Source organism: Triticum aestivum, chromosome 6D (assembly GCF_018294505.1).
Source record: "Triticum aestivum cultivar Chinese Spring chromosome 6D, IWGSC CS RefSeq v2.1, whole genome shotgun sequence".
Taxonomy (NCBI): Eukaryota; Viridiplantae; Streptophyta; class Magnoliopsida; order Poales; family Poaceae; genus Triticum; species Triticum aestivum.
The window spans coordinates 348,167,275-348,191,507 of record NC_057811.1 but is presented as its reverse complement, the minus strand read 5'-3'; positions in this window follow the sequence as shown (position 1 = coordinate 348,191,507).

Below are 24,233 nucleotides of genomic sequence, written 5' to 3'. Positions count from 1 at the left end.
ATAACGGTATACTCATATAATCCATATCTGGTGGTAAAAGCCGTCTTAGGTATATCCTGCTCTCGAATCTTTAACTGATGGTATCCTGATCGTAGATCGATCTTGGAAAATACTTTAGCTCCTTGTAGGCGGTCAAACAAATCATTGATCATCGGCAGTGGGTACTTGTTTTTGATGGTCACTTCATTCAATCCACGGTAATCAACAACCATCCTCAGCGATCCATCTTTCTTCTCCACTAGAAGTACTGGTGATCCCCAAGGTGACGAACTTGGGCGAATATAGCCTTTATCCAGTAACTCCTTGATCTGCTTCTTAATTTCCTCCAAATCTTTTGCGAGCATCCTGTACGGTCTCTTAGATATTGGCCCTGTGCCTGGCAAAAGTTCAATCAAGAACCCAATGTCTCTATCTGGTGGCATGCCTGGCAGCTCTTCTGGAAATACATCCGGATAATCTTTCACCACTTGTACTTCCTCCTGTACAACTCCTGATAAGGAATTCACTTGAGTCCTCTTCGGCATATGCCTGGATACATACTTGATCCTTTTTCCTTCTGGGGTGGTAAGCAGAATCGTCTTGTTGGCACAATCGATGTTTCCTCCATACAACGATAGCCAATCCATTCCCAAAATCACATCCAAACCTTGCGACTCCAAAACTATTAGGTCTGAGGGGAAAACATGCCTACCAATTGCCAATGGTATCTGAAAACATCCTTGGCTTGCCATATACTCTGCTCCTGGCGAGGTTACTAACATAGGGGTTTTGAGAACTTGGGTGGACAGCTTAAACTTATTCACAAATCCCCTTGATATGTATGAATGCGATGCACCAGTATCGAAAAGAACGGTTGCAGCAAATGACTTAACCAAAAACTTACCTATTACTGCATCAGGCTGTGCTTCAACCTCCTCCACGCTCACGTGGTTCACGTGTCCTTTGTTGAACGGGTTCGGCTTCTTCCCAGAGCTTCCATTGCCATTTCCATTTTGGGCTTCAGGACATTCATTGGCATAATGTCCAGTCTTCTGGCACTTAAAGAAAGTGACTTGGCTCAGGTCCCTCTTGGCTGGGGTAGATGGGTTGGTGCGGTTCTGTCCGTTGCTTCCTCCATTCCCATTACCATTTTAGAGCCATTATGGTTGTGCGAACTACCTCCTCCATGGGTATGCTGAAACTGTCCTCCTGGTTTCGGGGCAAATCGTGGCTTCGGCTGAGCTCCAGAATTGTACTTCCCTTGTCCATACTTCCTCTTACAGTTTTCAATCTGCTGTTGCTTCCCTTCAATCATGAGAGCTCTATCTACCAGCTCCTGGTAGTTGTTGAAGGTTGCTACCATCAACTGCATACTCAGTTCATCATTCAGTCCTTCCAAAAATTTCTCCTGCTTAGCAGCATCTGTAGCAACGTCATCTGGTGCATAACGTGCTAACTTACTGAAATCTTCCACATACTGGCCTACGGTGCATCCTCCTTGGCGTAGGTTGCGTAACTCACGCTTCTTCATAGCCATAGCTCCTGCTGAAACATGTGCTGTACGGAAAGCTTGCTGAAACTAGTCCCATGTGACAGTGTCAATAGGGTGCGTGGCTGTATAATTCTCCCACCATGATACTGCGGGTCCATCAAGCTGATGTGCGGCAAAACGCACTCTTTTCGCATCTGTGCATCCTGCAGTGGTCAACTCCCTTCCAACTTTGTGGAGCCAATCATCTGCAACAATCGGCTCGGTGCTACTGGAAAACACCGGCGGGTTTAGCCTTAAGAAACGGGCTAAGTGATCAACAGGTGGTGGTGGCGGTGGGTTGTTGTTGTTGCCTTGGTTCTGCACTAACACTTGCATCAGGGCATTCTGTTGCTGAATCAACTGGGTGATCTCCGGTGGGAAAACAAATCCGGTGTCGCGTCTCGGAGGCATCTGATGGGTTAGAAAAAGATGAGAGTTAAGAATAGAATGAGGTCTAGAGGGAAAACACTACCCATATGCTCATGAGACAAATACAATCAATATCACTCAATCAATTCAAACAAGGCATAACAATCGATCTAACTAGCGTTACAAAAGTGCTTGAACTATACTATTAAATGGGGGAAAACTACTACTGATTTGGTAGTCTACTAGAAATTCTGATCAGTTGAAGACTCCATGATGTCTGCTCCAGCTTCATCAACATAGTCATCTTCACTTGGTTCCGAGTCGGTGTCGTCGATGATGATGTAGTTATCCGGACAAGTGCATTCGTCATCCTTTGCTTTTGGCACTGGATTTCCCATGAATACTCCAATCTTCTTCTCCAGGTCGTCATTCTTCCCTACTAGTGCGATGATTTCCTCCATATAATCCTCGCGTGTAGCCTTGAGTTCTTCCTCCAGCTCCTTGATCTTGGTTAATGCCTTCTTCAGTTCTTCCTTGTCCGTGCACATCTGGTTCTCCTGGCGACGAATATGTTGGTTTTGCTCCTGGATGAAAGCTGCGATTGATCCATCCTTCTTGGTTCTGATCATCTCCCATTGCGCGTCTCGGCGTCCACAAATCTGATAAATTGTATCCTTAAGCTCCTGATGGTAGACTTCTCCAATGCGTCCCATGGCGATGTGTGCGGCCATGCTCTTCCCTAAACTCCAGGTTGGTGCTTCGAAAACCAATCTTATGGGTTCAGTAACTGGCATAAACGTCCTTCCTGGAATGTGAACTTGAATCTTCCAGCTCTCCTCTTCGGGCAATGTGGCGTTGTAGGTTCCGGTGATGCTTGGTATTCCTATGTTCAAATACTTAGTGACTTCCTTGAAGTGTCGACCAAAAGGCGTGTCTTCATCGGGTTGCATGAACTTGCTCCTTGCATCCGCCATTCCTAAAAGAATAGAAAGTGGAGAGGGGTCAGAAATGAGAAGAGAGAAGCTTTCTAGGGCTTAAGCTTAGTGGTCGTGTCCTACAGTCAGCGTGTGCTCTGATACCACCTTTTGTAGCGACCAGACCTCAAATAGTCTGTGCTGCTGTGCACCAGTGTCATCCCTGGATCAGTAATGCTGACACGCACAGTACAAATGGAGGATTTATAATAGAGTAGCAATCACACACTTATTACATCGAATATCTCCAAAGAGATTAAGTATGATAAATATGGCTTAAGGCCATCTAAAAACGATAACAGCGGAAGACTTGGAAGATAAGTGAGTCCATGACCTAAGGCACCTTACTCGTCGTCTGAAAAGTCTGCAACATGAAACGTTGCAGCCCGAAAACGGGTCAGCACATAGAATATGCTGGCAAAGTAACACATAGAGAAAAATGAACAATAATAAGGCTATACTACATGCATATATGGCTGGTGGAAGCTCTATGGTTAAAGTTTTTGCGAAAAGCCAATTTTTCCCTACTGCAAAGGAATAAATTTTATTTAACTATCATGGTGGTTGTGAAACATTGAGATGGTTGACAGCATCTCAATCCCAATTAAGAATCATCATTAACCCAGCAAAATTAATTAAAGGTAACATGGTGATGAGATTCACATGATAATCCAAGCACTAGATACTCAAGTTGTCCATAACCGGGGACACGGCTAACCATGATTAGTTTGTACACTCTGCAGAGGTTTGTGCACTTTTCCCCACAAGACTCGATCGCCTCCGCTTGATTCTCGCACTACATGATGTTTGAGAAACGGATGACCGAGACACACTCTTTCAGAAGTGTTTGCACCTTACGTATGGGTAGACAGTTACACCTACTTTCCCCTACATCTGCTAGTCTACCACTGTAAGAGTTCACACAACTTAGTCAACTATGCTAGAGCCCATAATAGCTTGCGGCTGCACACGGAAGTTTCTAGCATGAATAATCTCATGATCCCTTTGAACCTGGGTGGCGGTCCAAAAGAAAAACAGGCAATCCTGGAATACCCAGGTACCTCAATCCACCCAGATGTGAGTTTTAGTTGCCACCTTAAGTAAACCATTATTAACAATCTCACATCTGTCATGTATATCACTCAAACCCAATCCACGTCTACGAGCATAGCATGGCAATATAATAGCAAACGTAGAAGTAACTCCCAAGGGTTTGATAATTGAAACAGGTAATAGGTACTACCTCAACTACTTCCCAAAACCCACAATTTAATTAGATCCTAATCATGCAATGTTTGAGGAATAGATCTAATGCAATAAAAACTGGGTATGGAAGGGTATGATCAAAGTGTTAGTTGCCTTGCTGATGATCCGCGAAACCTAGCGATTCGAAGTAACAAGCGGCACACTCCAGGTACTCTATCGCAAACAAACAAGCAGACAATTAGTACTCATCTAATGCATAGGTAAAACTCGAATGAAAGATCCAACCAGAAAGTTCAACTTAAGAACTCCGGTTTGCAAAAAGAATCAACTCGAACGAAGCAACGGAAGTCAAACTGCGAAAGAAACAATCTTCGTTTACTAATCTGGATCTAGGTCAAATTTTATAGTAGCAAAAACTTGTTTGAGTAGGTTAAACGGAAAGAGAATTTCGAGACGAAACTCTAGGCGCTTGAATCACCTGATTCCGATATACGAGCGAAAAGTTAAACAGAAATGAAGATTCGATCAGAAATCGAGATCTGAGATAATCGCGGAAAAATCCGACGAAAAAGAAAAACGGACGAACGGTTAAAGAACGGACGTTCGTTAACAGAGAAAACCGACGAACGCGTTCGTTAAAACGAACGGTTCGGTGAACGCTCACAAAATAACAAAACCGAAAAAAAACCGATCTAGGGTTTTTTTTAAACGAAGGTTTTTTTAAACAAAACCGGCAAAACGGCGGCGAGGTATACCTCGTCGGGGCGGGCTCCGGCGGGGTCCGGCTGCTCGGCGAGGGCGGCGGGGTGCGGCGGGGCGGGGGGCTCGGGGCGGCGGCGAGCCGGCTCCGGCGGCGGCGGGGTGCGGGGCGGTGCGGGCGGCGGCGGGGTGAGAAGAGGGGGGGCGGTATATATGGAGGGGAGCGGCTTGGAGGAGGGGGCAAGGCGGCGGGGTCCGTGCTCGGCCGGACTCGGCGGCGGCGGCGCTGGCGTCGCGAGGGAGACGCGGGGCGGGCCGGCGGTCGGCTGGGCTCGGCCCGGTCGGGCGCGTTTTTTTTTAAATACGTTCCGCGGAAAAATTCATAGAAAAATAAATGAAAGTCCAAAAAAGATAAAACAAATTTTCCCCGTGTAGTTAGAATATTTAGAACAGGGTGAACATTTTTTTGACACAAAAATAAATTTTTGAAAACATGCAATATTTTTAATGCAATTAAAATTGCAAATAAAATCCGAATCAAATCCAATAAATGATTTTAACATTTTTCCTCCAGTATTTCATTTGTTTTGGAGAAGTCATATTTTCTCCTCTCATTTGTTTTTAAAAGAAATATTTTTCCAGAGAGAAAAATAATTAAAACCAAAAATCCTCGTTTTATTATTCGATGAAAATCAAATATGAAAAATCGGGAAAATCCCCAACTCTCTCCTAGGGTCCTTGAGTTGCTTAGGATTTATCGAGGATTTGTCAAAATGCAATAAAATATGATATGCAATGATGATCTATGTATAACATACCAAATTGAAAATTTGGGATGTTACACTTTTGTAGGGAGCCGTACACTCATTTGAGTAGTGTCCGGGTCTTCCACAATTGTTGCAATTTCGTTCACGACTTTGAAGACCTTTTGGTCATTGTATGGACCTTGACTTGAGGAGGAACTTCTTTCCTTGCTTCCTACTCTTGTAGAACTTGTTGAAATTCTCTCACCATTAGCTCAATCTTCATTGAAGGCTTTGTTCTCACTGATGATTGTGGGAGCATCACATGAGGCTTTGTAAGCACCACTTGTCTTGTTGTGAAAGCTCTTCCTTATCCTTGAGTGACATCTCATGAGCAAAAATTCTTCAATGACTTCCGTTGGCTTGAGATCTTTATAATTTGGGCCATCATTTGGATCAATGCACACGGTATCATATTTCCATCCAATGAGCCTCTTAGGATTCTTCTTCGATGATGAATCTATCCGGTCCATCTACGTCACTCCTCTAAAGCCGGCAATCTCATTTGTTGATGAGAGCAAGCCCAGAGGTACATTTCAGCGACACCTTCACCATCCTTCATTTTGGAACTTGTCAAGTTGACTTTGAAGCACATCCAATTTGGATTCCTTGACGGAGTCGGTACCTTCGTGCATATCAACCAAAGTATCCCAAATTTCCTTTGCATTCTCAAGACGGCTGATTTTGTTGAATTCTTCGGGGCACAATCCGTTGAAGAGAATATCACAAGCTTGAGCATTGTATTGCAGCATCTTCAACTCTTCCGCGGTAGCTTCACGGTTCGGTTCTCTCCCATCAAAGAATTCACCTTGCAAGCCAATACACACAATAGCCCAAACGGCAGGGTTATGTCCAACAATATGCATTTTCATATTATGCTTCCAACTAGCAAAATTAGTACCATCAAAGTAAGGACCTCTACGGGGGTAATTTCCCTCGCTAGACGCCATACTCTCCTAGGTTGTGAAACCAAGGCTATGATCACCAAAAGCTATGGAAATCAAGGCAAATGGAGACCGTAGCTCTAACACCACTTGTAGGATCGAAAGTATGTCTAGAGGGGGGGTGATTAGACTACTTGACCAAATAAAAATATAGCCTTTTCCGAATTTTAAGTCTTGGTAGATTTTAGCAACTTGGCACTAGTCAAGCATCCAACCTACACATGCAAGTCTAAGAGTATAGCATCGGAATGTAAAACATTGCACATGAAGGTAAAGGGAGGAGTTTGGCGGGAGAAAATGCAATGTAGACACGGAGATTTTTGGCGTGGTTCCGATAGGTGGTGCTATCGTACATCCACGTTGATGGAGACTTCAACCCACGAAGGGTAACGGTTGCGCGAGTCCATGGAGGGCTCCACCCACGGAGGGTCCACGAAGAAGCAACCTTGTCTATCCCACCATGGCCATCACCCACGAAGGACTTGCCTCACTAGGGTAGATCTTCACGAAGTAGGCGATCTCCTTGCCTGTACAAACTCCTTGGTTCAACTCCACAATCTTGACAGAGGCTCCCAAGTGACACCTAACCAATCTAGGAGACACCACTCTCCAAAAGGTAATAGATGGTGTGTTGATGATGGACTCCTTGCTCTTGTGCTTCAAATGATAATCTCCCCAACACTCAACTCTCTCTCACAGATTTGGACTTGGTGGAAAGATGATTTGAGTGGAAAGCAACTTGGAGAAGGCTAGAGATCAAGATTCATATGGTTGGAATGGAATATCTTGACCTCAAAACATGAGTAGGTGGTTCTCTCTCAGAAAATGTATGCTGGAAGTGTAGGCATGTTCTGATGGCTCTCTCCACGAATGAAGAGTGGGTGGAGGGGTATATATAGCCTCCACACAAAAGCTAACCGTTACACACAAATCACCAAACTCGGTGGGACCAAACAACGAAACTCGGTCAGACCGATCTAGTTCAAAATGTGAACGTTAGGCTTTTCGGTGGGACCGACATGTCAACTCGGTGGGACCGATTTCATTAGGGTTAGGGCATAACGTAATCTCGGTGAGACCGATTACACAAACTCGGTGGGACCGATTTTGCTAATAAGCTAACAGAGAATTGGTCAGGAAAACTCGGTGGGACCGATTCGCTCATCTCGGTGAGACCAAAATGTTACAAAAGGGAAACAGAGAGTTTGCATTGCGAACTCGGTGGGACCAATCGCTCATGTCGGTTTAACCGAAACATTACGAAGGGAAATAGAGAGTTTGCAATCCCATCTCGATGAGACCGAGATCCCTATCGGTAACACCGAAATGACTAGGGTTTTGTGGCAGTGGCTATGACAACTGAACTCGGTGGCGCCGGATAGAAGGTTTCGGTGGGGCCGAGTTTGACTTTTGGTTTGCGACATATGTGGATATGAGAAAGTGGTTGAGGGTTTTTGGAGCATATCACTAAGAATTTTGAGCAAGTAACCCGTTAAGCAACACCTCATCCCCTTTTAATAGTATTGGCTTTTCCTATGGACTCAATGTGATCTTGGATCACTAAAACTAAAATGTAGAGTCTTGAGCTTGAGCCAATATGTGTCCTTAGCATTTTGAGGGGTCCACATTCCTAATCCATGCCATGCCAATCATTGAGCTTTCCTGAAATATTTATCTTGAAATAGCATTAGCTCAATGAGCTATATGTTGTTAGGAATTACCAAAACCACCCAGGGATAGTTGCACTTTCAGTTGATGGTTAAACAAGACCACTAGTTTCAAGAAAAAGGGCAAGGGAAAGAAAGAGAACTTCAAGAAGAATGGCAAGCAAGTTGCTATTTCCGTGAAGAAGCCCAAAGCTGGACCCAACACTGGTGCGCGTCGGTTCTAAACAAATGTTTTTTACCCCTTTCTGCGATGGCATTTGGAACCGTCGCCAAGTGAGTGTGGGCGATATGGGGGTCCTTCCCACACGACCTAGAAACCGTCGGGGATAGGGAGCCTTAATGCATACAGTTGTCCCTGTATAACCGTTTTTGGTATCTCGAATATCCCAAACGCTTCATCCTTGCTACTCGTTTGTGCTCGCATTACCATCGTAGTCGGAATTTTGTGGTTCTGCCTAAAACCAGGCGGATTCTAGGCACGGGAGCTTTCCAGGTAGATTCTAGGTAGATTCCAGGCACGGGAGATTTACGATGCCTGGCACATCACAAACAGTTCATGATTATAAACCGTGTACGATAGGTAGACAATCACACACATTTAGTTTTCCCGCACCGTATGTGATAGTGTCTGACATCACACACGCTTTGCAAATGGCAACTGTGTGCATGCTTGCACACGTTTCCTCTCTGTGAACCGTCTCGGATTATGGTGTATATCGCAAACGTTTTTTGTTTTACCAACCGTCTGTGCCGTAATGACCTGCACAACATAATTTCGCCCTAATTTAATTGCTGCTGTTTAAAATTGTACCTAATTTAAACTTGAAAGTAGGCTATAGCTTTATTCATATCCATCAGGTTCGAACAACCAATGCATTATTCGATTCACATGTACATATTTTCAAGAATTACAGAAGCACCAAATAAAGAATGATTCAAAGGTACATATGTTCTATACTTGTACTATTACAGATGGTAAAGAAAGAGGCGACAGACATTCTAGTTGCTGAACAAGGTGAAGCGGAATGGCCCTATTGTGCTCTCCTGGATGCAAAAGGCATGCAGGACTCTAGTCCAACCCCTTGTGATGGCCGGCCGCCAACACTACAAAAAAAATACACTTCCGTGATGATACGTGTTTGTCACAGTAGGTCACGTTTTCTGTCATGCATGTACATCCATGATGATTTTATGACAGAATCAAGATAGTCATACCTGTGCTGTCGTAGAAGTGTTCCATGACATTACGAAAATTATCATCACGAAAGTGTCCACTTCCATGAAGATAAATCGCGCGTCATAGAAGTGCTTTCGTCAAGGGTGACCGACACGTGGCATCGACCGTAACGGCTCGCCATTAAGCTATCGGGTCCGGTTTTGGATCTGATAACCCGTTAATAGCCCGAACCAATGGGGATTTTCCACGTGTAAAATTCTCACTCGCCGACGGAACCACGTGTCAGCTCCTCGTTGGGACAGATGTCATCCACTCATTGGACAGGAGGCGCCTATGATACGTCGACACGCGGCACGGCCCAATAGAGGCCCATTCCGGTGAAAAGGCCGGCCCAGCTAAAGGCCCACCATGTTTTTTTAGACACTAGTGGGCTGGCCCGTTAACAGCCTGCCATGTGTATGGGTCAAATTGAGGCCCATATCAGATCAGGCCCGTTCACAGCCTGCCGAGTTTTGGGTCAAATTGAGGCCCATATCAGATCAGGCCCGTTCACAGCCTGCCGAGTTTTGGGCCAAATTACTGCCCATATCGGATCAGGCCCGTTAACAGGCCACTGTACCTTTGGGCCCATTCTAAGACAGGTTTGTATTTCAGCATGTTAAATGCCCATTTACCAGTTCGGCCCGATAATAGTTTCGGTCTGTTAGCGGCCCGTGGAGTATCTGGGACGTTGTCGGCCGGTTTAACTTTAGGCCATTTAATGGCCCACGCAGAAACTGGGCTATTTCTTGTCCGAAGTAACTTTTGGCCTCTTAATGGCCCGTAGTCTTCGTGGATAAATTTCAGCCCAACTGGCCTATCGGCCTGTTAATGGCCCGTGAAACAGCTGGGCCTAATTACAGCCCACGTTGAATCCGGCCTGCTTACAGCCCATCTGATAATGGCCCGTGACACTTTTGGGCCTATGGCCCGCGTGGATACCGACCTGCTTAAAGCCCATAATTTTATTGGGCCAAACAGGCCCGAGATATATTTTGGCCTATTAACTGCTCGTCCTATTTGGGCCCAACATGGGCCTTAGGCAGTTTCGGCCTGTATTGGCCCGTGAATTTTTTGGCTCAATGCTAGCCCAATCTAGGTTTTAGCCTGTTAAAAGCCCATGGTATTCTCTGGCCCAGCTGGCCAGAACTTTACTCGGCCTGTTAAAGGCGGGAAACTACTATAGGTTTAGACCTGCTAATGGCCCAAGATGATTATAGGCCCACGTTTTGGCCCATATGAGTAACGGGCCGGCCTGAAGACCGACAACACTGAGATCCACTGAACCTTCCGGCCTAAATTATAGCATACCGACCAAAGAATAAACCTAGACTATACAATAAAGAAATTACGGCATATTACATCCACTGGGAATCAAAGTTCGCTACCGGTGATAATAAAGCGCAACATGACCGCGGATTACATACACTGGGCATCAAAGGTCGCCACCAGTGCATATAAACGCGCCGACAAAAGAATATACAAAACTGAGAGCACTTCAGAAGGCACTAGGCCTGGCAAGGTCGGGCCCCGCAAGCAGCCGAACAAGCTGATGAGACCTCAGTTGTGTCAACGATAGATGCTTCATCCCTAGCTGTATGGCACCATAGTGCGCACGGCAGTCCCCTGACATCTTCATTATATCTTTGACTTCAAGTCGGAGCTGAGCTGAAGCAAGCCTTTCCGCTTTAAGTTGAGACTGAAGAAGTCGAACTGATTGAGGCAGCGACTGCACAGAGGTTGTCTCACACCTGCTGGTGAGTAGCTTCAACTCACTGTCTTCATCAAGACAGGACCTTGGGGTCATCTCGCTGTCCTCAAGATGGTTTGGCTCACTATCTTCCCTAAAGTTCTGCCTGGCATAAGAGATACGACTCTGAAAGAGAAATAAGGAGACACGTAACAGGTTTCACAATTATATAAGCAAATAAATGGATCTGTTCTGCATAAGGAACATGTTTTTACAACTACAATTTAAAACTGGTAGTTGTTGCAAACATCCAATCAGATGTAAACAAGTAACAGTGGAGGAAATGATGCCTATCCAAATCTATACTAGAACAAAGTTTGAAGGCTTGAGAAGGATGAACTTACATTACATGTTAACACGGGCTGGACAAAGCCCTTCTCCATGTTGATGGAAGGATAATTCAATAAATTCCCCAAAGAAAATTCTTTATAAGCGTTGCCATTATTCTACATTTTGCAAAGAGTAAATATAGATCAAATAATATTGGAAGAAACAGAGGATAATGAAGCTCAGGTGCAGACTGATGATACATAATCAAATAGCAATTAATTAAGTACAGCGTTACAAGGCAAAAGGTACTGACAAGAGGAATGCAGACATCAACGTGTGCAGTGGCATTGGCTTTATTCAACATTTTGGTAAGAGTAAATGTAGATATGATAATTTGGAGAAAGTGGAGGGCAGGGCAGATAAGATGCAGAGTAATGCTAGACAATCAACTATCTCGCGATGCAAGTACAGTAATACCACCACCGTCCGTTATTACTTGTCGCTCAAATGGATGTATCTAGCACTATTAAGTTCTAAATACATCCAATTGATCAACAATTAATTCGATACAGAGGGAGTACATGACAACAGGTACTTACATGAGCAATCCAAAACTTCATAACCATTGTGTTAATTCTACATTTATCTAAGAGTAAATATAGATCTTATAATTTCAAGCAAAGGGAGGATAAAGAAGCGAACATTTACAGTGATGCTACATAATCAAACAGCAATGAGTGTAAGTATGCTGACAAAGGGCAAGAGGTACTGACAAGAGCAATGCAGAGCCCAGTATTGTCGTGAGATCCTATGATCCTTTGAGCAAGGAGATTCATCTGAAATTAGTTTTCATACAAGAGAGAAGGTAAGGCACATGCAGAAATTTAGGAGTTCAAATTTTGAATTGATATCATAGACAGTACCTGACGCTGGGCTCTCAGCAGTTCTAATAGGGGTTTGGCCACTGGAGTAGGGGTAAAGTGTGGTACAGTTGGGCCTGTGTTTTCTGTGGCTGCTGATCTATCTGATTTAACAGGTATCACTACCTTTTCCAAATACCTAGTTTGTACTCCTTGAGGATCTGCACTCACCCTCTTCCTTTTGGACATCTATTACGAAAGAACAACATTTGACTGGAAAAACATAGTATGACGACACATGGAATAGGTACAGAAAATGGATAGGTATGGCATATACTCATATATGATGCTTAAACTAAGCAGATGGTGTAACAAAGTAGAAGTAATGCAAGAGGTCAGATGCAAAATATGTGCGACCAATACAACCTTGCCAAGTTAGAGCAAGCACCTTGATGGGTGAATAAGATAGGCCATCCTCCACCATGCCAAGTTTGTTAGCCAGTGGATTGTTCCGCAATATTCCTCTCGTGCGCCCATTCTCATATTCATTTTGATAATGTTCAATACCTGACATGCATGAAAACATAAAAACAAGTGAGATTATCTTTGTAATGCAGAAGTGATTCTAATCCAATACTTCCTCCCTGTAAACCACTTTGTGCTATCTCTGCAATTCTTCTAAGAGGTGCCATGCATGCTGTAATTTGGTGTGTGCATTAATATAATGTGGCCTACTACTGAAAATATGATAGCTCCAGAAGTGATGATACTTCGCAGATGACAGCTTCAACATATAGTAAAGAAGAACAAGTCGACCTGACCTGACAGATTCAAAATATACTAAGGGAGAATAACTCGACCTGACCAGTCGACCGCAAGAGAAGAGGATCATCTTAAAGAAGAGCAGAAGAGCAAGCAGATTGAAGATATTACAAGTCTTTCTATACAATGTCGGTTGGCCACCCATGATGAACCAGAGCGCACAGAGAAATACTATTCCTTCCGGTCTCTCCATATGTGGCTCACATGCATTTCGAAACTAAAGTAGGAACATTTAGCTGACCAATTAAACATCTCTCAGTTTTACTAATATCAGCATAATATCATATTTGAATTTGTACAACTAAGCTTGTTTAGCTCGATGGGTGGAGCAGTGCTATTACGACACGAACCACGTAGGCTGATCGTGGTCATCATAAAATGGGGAAACCGTAAGCATGATGAGTATAGTGTTGACCGTGGCAGTGGGATGGCAGATCTGAAGCTGCAAACCGCACAAAGGGTAGTTAGCAACCGATGTTTGCTTTGAAATAACAACTAAGATTTGGTATGGACAAGAAAGTACAGTCAACAAGTGACAAAGAAATGCAATTCTGCTGTCTCTCTATATGTCGCGACATGCATTTGGAAACTCAAGTGGGACCTTTAGCTAACCAATTAAATGTGTCTGTTAACTAATATCAGTATCATATCACAATCATATTTGAACAACTAAGCTTTGGAATTTTGAGTGTTGTGTTGTTTAGCTTGAAGGGTGGAGTAATGCTAGTACGACAGAAAGCACCTACGCAGATCATAGTAGAGTAGATAAAAGGGGAAAACCCTAAGCATCAAGAGTAAAATCAGGAAAGTGGAACTAGCTGGACCAGTGGGTGGCGCACATGCTTTTCGAAACGAATATAGGAAAATTAGGTGACCAATTAAACGTTCTCTGTTTTAGTAATATGAGCATCATATCAGATTCGTATTTCAACACGTAAGCTTTGGAATTATGAGTGGCATGTTGTTTCGCTTGATGGGTTGAGGTCTCGAGGAGCAGTGCTAGCACGACACGAAGCAGTGAAGCACCTACGATGATGGTAGTGAATACAAAGGGGGGAAACCATAAGCTTTACGAGTATAGTGACCGTGCCATGGCGGATCTGAAGGTGCAAACCGGACAAAGCTACTTCGCAACCAATGTTTGCTTTCAACTAGCCACTACGATTTGGTACGGACAAGAAAAGTACAGTAAACAATTTATGATCTATTTTCCGGGTGAGATCAATAACTTAAGCACATATGGAAGAGTACCACCTCTCTTGCGACGCCGTGTAGGCCCCTGCTGATTCGTTGAGGGTGTTGCGGGTGCGATGGCTGTCGGCGGCGGGGAAGAAGACTTTAGATGGCAGACGGCCGGGTCGGGGGATAAATCCTGTTGTCGTGGATGAGGCGGTCGTAGGAGCGGCAACGACAAGGTGGACGACGGCGCCGATGAAGCGAGACGACGCGATGAAAGGATCCTGGTCCGGCGCGGTGGATGAGAGATGTCCATCTCTTGGAGTGGACGACGGGGTAGGGGTAGCGGCTCCGGCAAGGTGGAGGATGGGGTGGCGGACGGAGGAGGCTGGCCGCAGTGGGGAGGTTGTCGTGGCGCCGACGGTGTATGAATGGGGAAATGGAGGGGGAGGGGGGTCTCAAACTTTGGGACTCGCTTGTCTGAAATGTGGGAAAGTTACAAACTTATCCCCCGTTTAAAATTTCAGACACCACGTCGGTTGAGGATAGGACGGTAATCTCGCATCTCCCAAATATTTGCCGGTAACAATTTCGGGCGAGGAGAGGGTGTTTTGCCACCCACGGTTGGCGCCCATGGTGTATGAGCGGGGCTAACAGGTAGGGCGGTTGTGTCACGTCTGAGGAAAGTTACACATCTGCCCCTATTTAAAATATTAGCCTACATCGATTTCGGACGAGGAGAGTTTGTTTTGCCGCCCACCGTGTATGAATGGGGAAATGGAGGGAGAGACACATGTCTTTCGGACGAGCTTGAATCAAATGTGTTTTGGCCGCCCAGGTTTGGCGCCCACCGTGTTTGAACAGGCTTAGAGGCCGTCGTGTCACGTCTGATTGAAGTTACTAGTCTACCCCTATCGACAGCAGTGTAAATCCGGTCGATAAGGATGTCAAGTGTCAGGGGTAGACAGTAATTTCCATCTCGCAAACACTTGCTTCGGGCAGCCCACAAATGATAGTGGGTGTTTAGCCGCTTCGTTCAAAACTTGGGAGAATTAGCATTCACGTTTGCCCTGGGCCCTGGCAACTAAATCCAAATCCAATTTTTATTCGATTACGAATATCCACAGATAATTCTACGTTTTGTTATTTATTTCTTCAAAACCACAACAAAGATTTATTCCACCTTTATATATGATTATGATTTAGAAATGCCATGATCTTCGAATTCAGTAGGTTGGATACACTTTGAGTCAAACAGTTATTTCATCCAATACAATATGCTCACACGAAAAACAGTTCACCTTATGTCAATCATACAAGTACTGAGGATTACCTCGCCTACAAAATTCGGATCATTACAACTCATGGACAACATAGGGGGTCTTACAACATAATCCATTCAGAGACATGACACAACATGCAAGTACAATAATCTAATGACAATTTCAACTGGTATCTAAAGAAGAACTGGGATTACCCTGGGCTTCAGATAGCAGAAGCAGCAGGACCTCCTCCGTCTTCAAATGCAACATTCTTACTTCCTCCAATTCTTGGGTTGCTTGCATAATGCGTGCAGCTAATTGCATGATTTCCAGCTTCAAGATCGAGATTACCTCATTCATGGCAGCCACACCATCTCTTTCTGCCTCTAGTAGAGCCTCAAGAATTATAATATCTGGGCTCAGACTGCTCTCCGGCGGTGTTGCCTCTGAACTGCTATCATCTGGTAACATGGATGGCGCACTGCTTCCACAAATAGATTCTGGGGTTGTACATTGTGTCCTAGTGTGAACGGCATCCTGAAAGGTTTCCGCTGGACATAAGTAAGAGATGGTTATCGCATGATCCAGGCAGTAAGCTTACATGGTAAACGACATACGAATTATTGCCGAGCATGGCAAGCTATATTTAAATGGTTCGAAGCAGCATCAGCCGAAAAGAGATTAAAATGGTAAGATGAAACTAGGGATGTAAGTGGCAAATAAACGACATCCGCCAGTCCCATCTAGTTAGTTTTTGCTAGCTCCCTAGTTCATTTTCCTCAAAAAACAAAAACTCTTTTGAACTATCATACCACTAGTGGACTTTAATCGGGATTAAACGGGACCCAGTTGACATCCCTAGTTGAAAGGGAGTGTACCACCGCTATATTTAAGTTGCCAAGGCATCTAAGCAGTTGAAATAATCTGAGAAAGCACTTAACAGTGTGGCCTCATATAAACTACGAAGACAGTCTTGTGATGAAGTTCAGAGGAAAAGTTAAGGACTCAAATGAACTAGGCATGCATTTCTTTACGATAGTACAGCAGGCACTGCTGACATATTGGCCAACTCAGGTATAGCGTAACAAGTAACAAACAAGCATTCGAATCAAGCAATACAGCAAAGCAGACAACTGAACTATTTGTAATTCTGTAGGATTACAGGTTGAGGGCACAAGCCAAGAAAGCAGCCCACACGCATTACATTTCACATGTACTAAAACACACTGGCTTACCATATGTTGCTGTGAAGCCTCGCTGCTGTTGCAATGTTCTTTGAAGATATCGTCAGCATCCCATGGTTGCAAATCTAGTTGTTGTAGTTTATTCTGCACCCTCTATTTAGGTAAAATTAATTTTAATCGCATGCACTGGTTCGAATTGATCATCAATGGTTCATCTAAACTAATGAAAGAAGGGTGTGTGCATACACGACAATATATCTGCTTCCCTCTATTTTTATGCTTGTTCGAGGTGCCAGCCCCAAAAGAACAAATATTTTGCTTGATGGGGTTGGCAGCTCCATAATTAATAGAAGCATCAAATTAGTCATGCAACTTGGGAAGATCAAGAACACACAAAAAAGTAATGAACAGAGGCTCGGAGCAGTGATGTAATAGCTAGCATCAGAAAATGTAGGGTAAAACGAACAAAAAGCAGCGGAACCACATGCTAGTTTGCTGATGTGTAATTAAGCATAGAGAACATGAAGCAGTCTGATGGAACCAACAGGTGGCATCAGAACAACACCATTATCATAAATATAGCATGCAAGAAGTAAAATAGTAGGCAGTGATATCTAGGAAGTACAATAATACTTAGGACAAAACTAAAGCATATTAATTATATGTGCACTGGTATGTAATTTAGCACATGCAACATGTTCACTGCCAGAAGTATGGCCCTACAGGGGCAAGCAGAATAACGCGTCTCATGAAAAATTGAATGATGTCCTGAAGAAATTCAAAGGTGCGGTGCTTATGCTAAGAAAGTGAACGTACGCGCCGACCGTTGGATAATAGTACCTAATTCTCGGCGGTGTATGGGTATCGTTGTCATACTTGATAGCTAAGGATCGTCGATGGTGCTCGTGTTCCGGTTGAGTTTGGGCCGGCTGTCGCCGTCGCTCAAGCGGCTCCGGTGCTTCGGTTGCGGCGCCTGTCGACATGCAAGAAAGCTCATATGTGGTAAGTGAACAGTTGCACAATCAAGAAGAGAAAAACCTAAGGAGTACAAATCAAAATAACATGATGAGTCTGCGGTGTCAGTAAAGCAGGGCCGGTGGAGTTGACTATGGCATCCGTGGAGCGGGTCCGGTGCAGTGGACAAAGGCTTCGGCGGACGCGATGTACAGTGCTTTCGGTGAGGCGGATCTGTTGCGGCAAACGAGGGAGTTAGTGAAGGGCCTACACTGTGGTGGATGAGGGCACCGCTTAAGCAGATCCGGTGCCGTGGACCATGATGGCGGTCAAGGAGATCTGGAGCAGTGGACAAGCCAGTCACTGAAGCGGCTCCGGTGAAGTGGTGAGTTGGCAGTTGGGGGTTCCAAGGTGTGGAAGGTAGATCCGGCGGGGTGTGAGGTCCACCGCTGCGGCGGAGGACTAGATTTGGCGGCTTGCCGGGGTTGGGGGTCGGGGAGGGGCTCTGGGGAAGAATGTTGGGGGCAAAGAGGGGAAAACAATGGAGTTACCAAAGTAGCCCTTTTCCGTTCATGTGATAGGGGTAAAACAGGAATATCACAGGGCTAAACTTTCGGGCGTGAGATATTTCGATGTGAGTGGGAAGTTTCAAAGCTTTTGGCGCCTGAAATTATAAGTGTTCTGCTCTTGTACGGCCGACTATTATATCATGGCCGACAATTTATTTGTTTTGCATGCAAAAAAAGTGCAAGTTTTGAAAATCAATGTCTCCAACTCGAAACTTAGATTGTCCATTCAATTCAAATATGGATCATTGAGCTAGTACAAGCAAATACCATCATACGGTCCAATTCAAATGGAATTCCAAATGTGTTTATCCTAAATATGATGACAAAAGCAAAAATATGTATGTGTATGAATAAAGTGGATGGTTATAAAGTTTGAACATGCCCGCATGTGTATATCTCTAGGTTTGATATATGAATTTGAAATCACGAAATCCCGGCTTAAAAATGTACCTCCGTTTAAATGAATTACAAAAGCTAATGATGGAGTCGAATTCCAAAATTCCAATCTTAGGTTTGTAATTCTGGTACATCAACGTATATCACGCATGTTCAAAAGTATCGTTATCTCATTGTCCAAACTGTGAAACAAATTCATCAACCATGAGTGCACACACTATTGACCATATATATCTCAATTACACAAGTCGTTCTCTCCCCCAGACACGAACACACAAGCACATTAACACCCCTCTCTCTTCTAAAGTCCGGACCCCAATATAGGTCTCTATCTTGTCTCTCGAGCATGCACACATTTCTTCCCCCACTCTCTAGGTCTCCCGGCATCTCTCTTTGCCAAGCACACGCACTATGTAGAGTGTATCTTTCCCATACACACAAAACGTCGCCCCCAAACGTCTATCTCCCTAGTTATGTGGTTCTCGCACACTCACCTCACACACCACCCCCACTGCAAACAAGCACAATTTGTCTCCTTGTGCACCACTCTCCTCTTTCTATCTCTCCCACATGCGGACCCGCCCCAGCTCCTTCCTGTATACATATATTCCGTGACTCTTTCCATAGCTCCCTAATGTATCATGGTTCTCAATCTCGCACGTTGTTCTCTACACCGTCTATTCTAGATCTCTCATGAAGTCCTATCACACACACGATGACTCGCTTCCCTTGCGTCTCCGTACATAGGCCAATTTCGAACAACATCAACATTGCTCCCTATCTATACGCCCTTTATGGACACAAACGACCCCTCTCCCCCTCTCTTCCTCTCTCTCTCTCCGTCGCTCTCCCTCTCTCTCTCTCTCTCTCTCTCGCTCGCTCTCACACCCCTCTCCCACACACACTCGATGTCTCTTCCAAATAGTTTGCCCCCACCCGCACCCATGCTATCCCGCTACTACACATGCCTTTGTCTCTCTGTGACACACATGTCACACCATTCCCCCTTCCCTTATACTAGGTTTACATCATTAGTGGTCTCTCTACTCCACATACACACACTCCCTCTCACACACAAACGCGCACACAAACACACACAGACACGCACAAACACCCATTTATCTGGATCCTCATCTCTCCCCATGTCCGCATGTGTATCTCACACACTCACTCTCTGATTATGTCTATGTGTCTCCACGTTACACAACACAAAGCCCCATGTACATGTCTCTCTCTATCCTCCACACACATAGACACAAAGAATCTCTTATCATTGCCTCAGTCTCTAGACATATCATATACGCACACTGTCTCTCTCTCTCTCGCAAACACGCCCAACAAGGGTTTCCCCGTGAATAACTTACCGTCTATTCATCAACAGTCGTGGCAGTACGGCGAACACGAGACGTGAAAAAGAATAAATCTACACGTGGGTAGACCACCTAGTATGACTACTAGGACTAGAGCAAGCCGAAAACGCGCCGCCGTCACCCCCTCCTTATCGGCGACGGGAAAACCTTTGTTTTACACAGTCGAGAAGTCATTGTGCTAAGGCCCCACATGCTGAGGCGTTGAATAGAATGTAGATCCTAGTTTACGGAAACAAGTATCGATAATACATTTGTATCTCCATACTTATATTTCTTCTCTCATAAAAAACCGAGTTGGTGATGATGGTACGCGTGCCATCTTACAATATAGACCGTCTGATCTATATATGATGGATGGAAATTAAACTAAAAGATACCCGCACCTCTCTCCACATTTGCAAACAGGGCCTTCCTCGTTCATCCTTATCTCCAACAACCTCATTGTTGAGCAATTAAAAAAGGAAGCCTTTGGAACAAACTGGCCTGGTGGCCGCTGCCGGCATCGTCCATGCCCATGCCTCAGCTCGGTCCGACCACCAATCACCACCACACCCCACCCCTCTTCACCTTATCTCCTATTTCTCGAGATATCATTAGTTTTTACACATGGGATTACTCCCGCATGGGTCAATCACAACAAGTGTTTATAAAAAAATGCATCTTGATGTTCCATGCAATGAACAGACATCTTGCTGGTACTCCTACAGAAGACTAAGTTGGTGATGATGGTGTGTCTGCCATCCGCCATTTCTGACCATTAGATCTACATCTAACAACTGTGAGGTAAGTTGTTGCCTTTTCTCACCAACATCCCACTTCTCTACCAATTTGCAGAAAAACCCATAATTAGTATCTTAAAACCAACCACATCCCTCCCTCACCTCACCAAAACAGCCCAAGGAATATATTCTGATTGAAACATAACATATCTCTAGTGATATATGTATATCAAAATTAGATTGTTTTGTATCAACTTTGTGAATAAGTATGATTCTAATTATGATCCGTTGCAACGCACATGAACATTGCTAGTATTTCCAACCATGCAAAAAATGCTAGTATTTCCATACTTTCGAGTTTTCCATCAAGATATTAGATACTCATAGTTGATATTTACTTTCAATCACGTACACATATGCACTATGTAACTAGCCTTGCTTATTGGCTTCCAAAGCTTAACTTTCACTCCTACTTACATTATGTAGAGTATTTAACAAAAAAACTACCACTTTCAACCAGCCCTAGGAAGAAACTATTGTACAAAAAATAGCAAAAACATACCCAAAATTTCTTAATCCGCGCCAAAAACTACTACCTAGTGCCGATTAGGCTCGTTTAAACCCGTTTATGATAGGGTTGGCCCACACGTCCGTGCTGACGAGGCAGCTTAAACCAACAAATTTTGTTTGACCGTTGACATGAGGGACCCACATCTGACCTTCTATCCTGTTATTCCCCCTCAAATCATCATTTTTCCTGAACATTACTTCAAACAGTACTGATGCGTGTTCGTCGGTGGCGCCGGTCATGAGCGAGTTGGCCGCCGCTCCGCCGGACGGGCCGGACGCCGCGCTGGCCTCCGCACGGGCTGGCAGGCTGGCCCGAGCGTGACTCACGAGCGAGCAAGCCGCCGCGCTGGCCTTCGCTCGAGCCAGATGGTTGGCCTTAGAGCGACGCGCGCGAGCAAGCCGCCGCGCCGCCGTATCAATCTAGCTAGCAAACCTTGCAGACAAGCAGCTGGACGGAGCTATCTTGGCTAGCTATCGGCCGCGAGCGCCGGACGGCGCTGGCATCCGGGCTGCCGCAAGATGGGCTCCGCACCGTCGGCGGTTTTGACCTCGCCTTCTGCCGGCGGCGGTAGCTGCGTCCCATGGCCGAGGATGACTAGGTGGACGGGCCGGAGGTAGGAGGTCACTCGGGGATTTTTTTTTTGCAGACTGACATGTAGATCCCACAAGTCATAACGCCAAACTTGCCGGTCGAATAGAAGGCGTTGAGTTAAGGGGCGACATGAGTTGAAACATGCCTATAACGGCACTTGTCGGCGTTCTGGGAACGGGGGTCCCAGACTTGCCTGCTTGCGGCCCACGGCGTGGCTAAGTCAGCGGGCCATACGGCCCATCTTCATCAACAAAGCATTCAAGACCCTCGCAAGGCAGACGACGCAAGACCTCCTCAGGAGTGGCCTAGCCAAGCAGGCTCACGAGGAGCGGAGATATCAAGGCGGGGCAAACCTCACGAGGCCCTCGTGACGTGAGCCATGACGATCGGCACCAGGCGGGCGCCAGCGCGCGCAGCGTCCTTGTTTCCTCTTTGGTGCTAAGGAGGCCAGCGCAGGCGAGGAGTACCGAGGCATCAGGCAAAGGTTGCCATATCGGTGCAATGAGACCAAGGCCAGAAGGGCGGCAGGATGGAGGTCACCGTGGAGCCCAAGACGGCGTCACCAGCAGAGCCTTTCGCATGCGAAGACCAATTTTGTCAGGATAGCTTGTACTAGTTGTCCCCTTTCAAATTTGCCCGCCGTTGTTGGCTCCCTTCCCGCTCAATATTTGGGGAGAGGACCAGGGCCTATATAAGTAGAGCTAGCCACCACAGTAGGGGCATCGAGTCCTCACTCACACAAGTTCGGCAAGCACAAGAACACCTCAACCTCAGGAGGCTATTCTTCCCCTTGTACTGTTCATCATCAGCCCAAGAGGCAATCCACCACCACACACACTGGAGTAGGGTATTACACCACAATGGTGGCCTGATACAGTATAAATCTCGTGTCTTTCTGTGTTGCGAGTTCGTCGAGTTCGTCCGCGAGATCTTAGCGAGCTAGGGCGTGGATCGATAGGAGGGAAAGACTTCGCGCGCACCCCAGAGTTCGAACCTTAAGGGTTTGCCGGAACCCCACATCCGACATTTGGCGCGCCAGGTAGGGGTGCGCCAGAGCTTCTTCTTCGACAATCGACCTGCCAACGCTCCACGGCCAAGATGTCCGGCGACCCAAGAGCTGACTCCAACCGCTGGGCAGCCTGGCCGGCCCGGGCGACGGCGCCTGCTCATGAAGACCTCGACCCCGCGCTCCAGGCGGCGCTGGCGCCGTCCAACGCTGCGGGGCGCGGGCGGCGCGGCCAGCCGTCGTCCACCCTCACTCCATGACAGGTACGAGCCGCTGCAAGGGCAGCAAGCCACGCCGCGGCGACGGCGCCACACTCGCGGCGGGAGCAGGCAAACATGCGGGCGGCACTCACCGTGGCAAGGGAGCTGCTGCGGTGCCGGCTGATGAAGAGCGGCCGGGATGTGCTGCTGGAACGCGTTGCCGAGCTGCTGGACGCGGCGGCCTCGGGAGCGCCGCCTTTCTGCTATCAACTCCCTTTTCAGGTCGATACGGGGCCTCATGGCGGGCCTCGCCGCAACCACATGCCGTCGGGCGCGCATGGGGGCTTCGTCAACACCAGCGCGGCCGGCGGCGCCGGGGGCTCCGCCGCCCCCATACCGCCCGCGACAAGCACGGGCACAAGCGTCGCCCCCCCCATGGTCCCGGCGAGATGCCACGCTACTATCCACAGGACGCCACGCTGGGCCGGGCAACATGGAGTGTGGGGCACTACGGCGAGGTGTTCGGGGTAACAGCCCCGGAAGCCTACGTGCCCCGCCTGATGGACCAGGAGTACGCACCGGAGGACGACCCCGGCTCGTTCGTTGGAGAAGATTGGGAAGAAGGGGCTCTAGGAGTCAAAGCCTTCCAGGAACCAACAGAGAACCGCGACGATCGTGCCATCAATGACAACTACACGGTACCGCTAATGTCTCAGGAGCAAGCTTACGCTAACCATGGGCTTCCAGTGAACCAGGTTACAGCCTCGGCAGATCACCCTGGCGCAGCAACGCCTCTTCCGCCCGGGGAAGCTCATTGGGGGTTGCGTGGAGGGAGCCAGGAACAGGGCACCTCCCCACGTCGCGCGAAGCCGGGCGGCAACCGGAGGTAGGCCTTCTGTCGGGGAGGCTTCGACGACCCTTCTCCCGGCAGAGGACCTGTGGTCGCCGAGGGCACCGCTGGCGTCCCCTTTCCCCCCTTTGTGTCGTCCAGGTTGCCGGTCGGCTCAAAGGTGGTTGAGGGTGGTGCAAGCGGGGCCCTCATCTGGCGATATTGAGCAAGGCCGGTACCTGTGAAGAAGGCCCAGTGCCTGTGAAGCTCGCCGCCCGTGACACTCTCACGTAATAATGAGTTGGGGTTGTACACG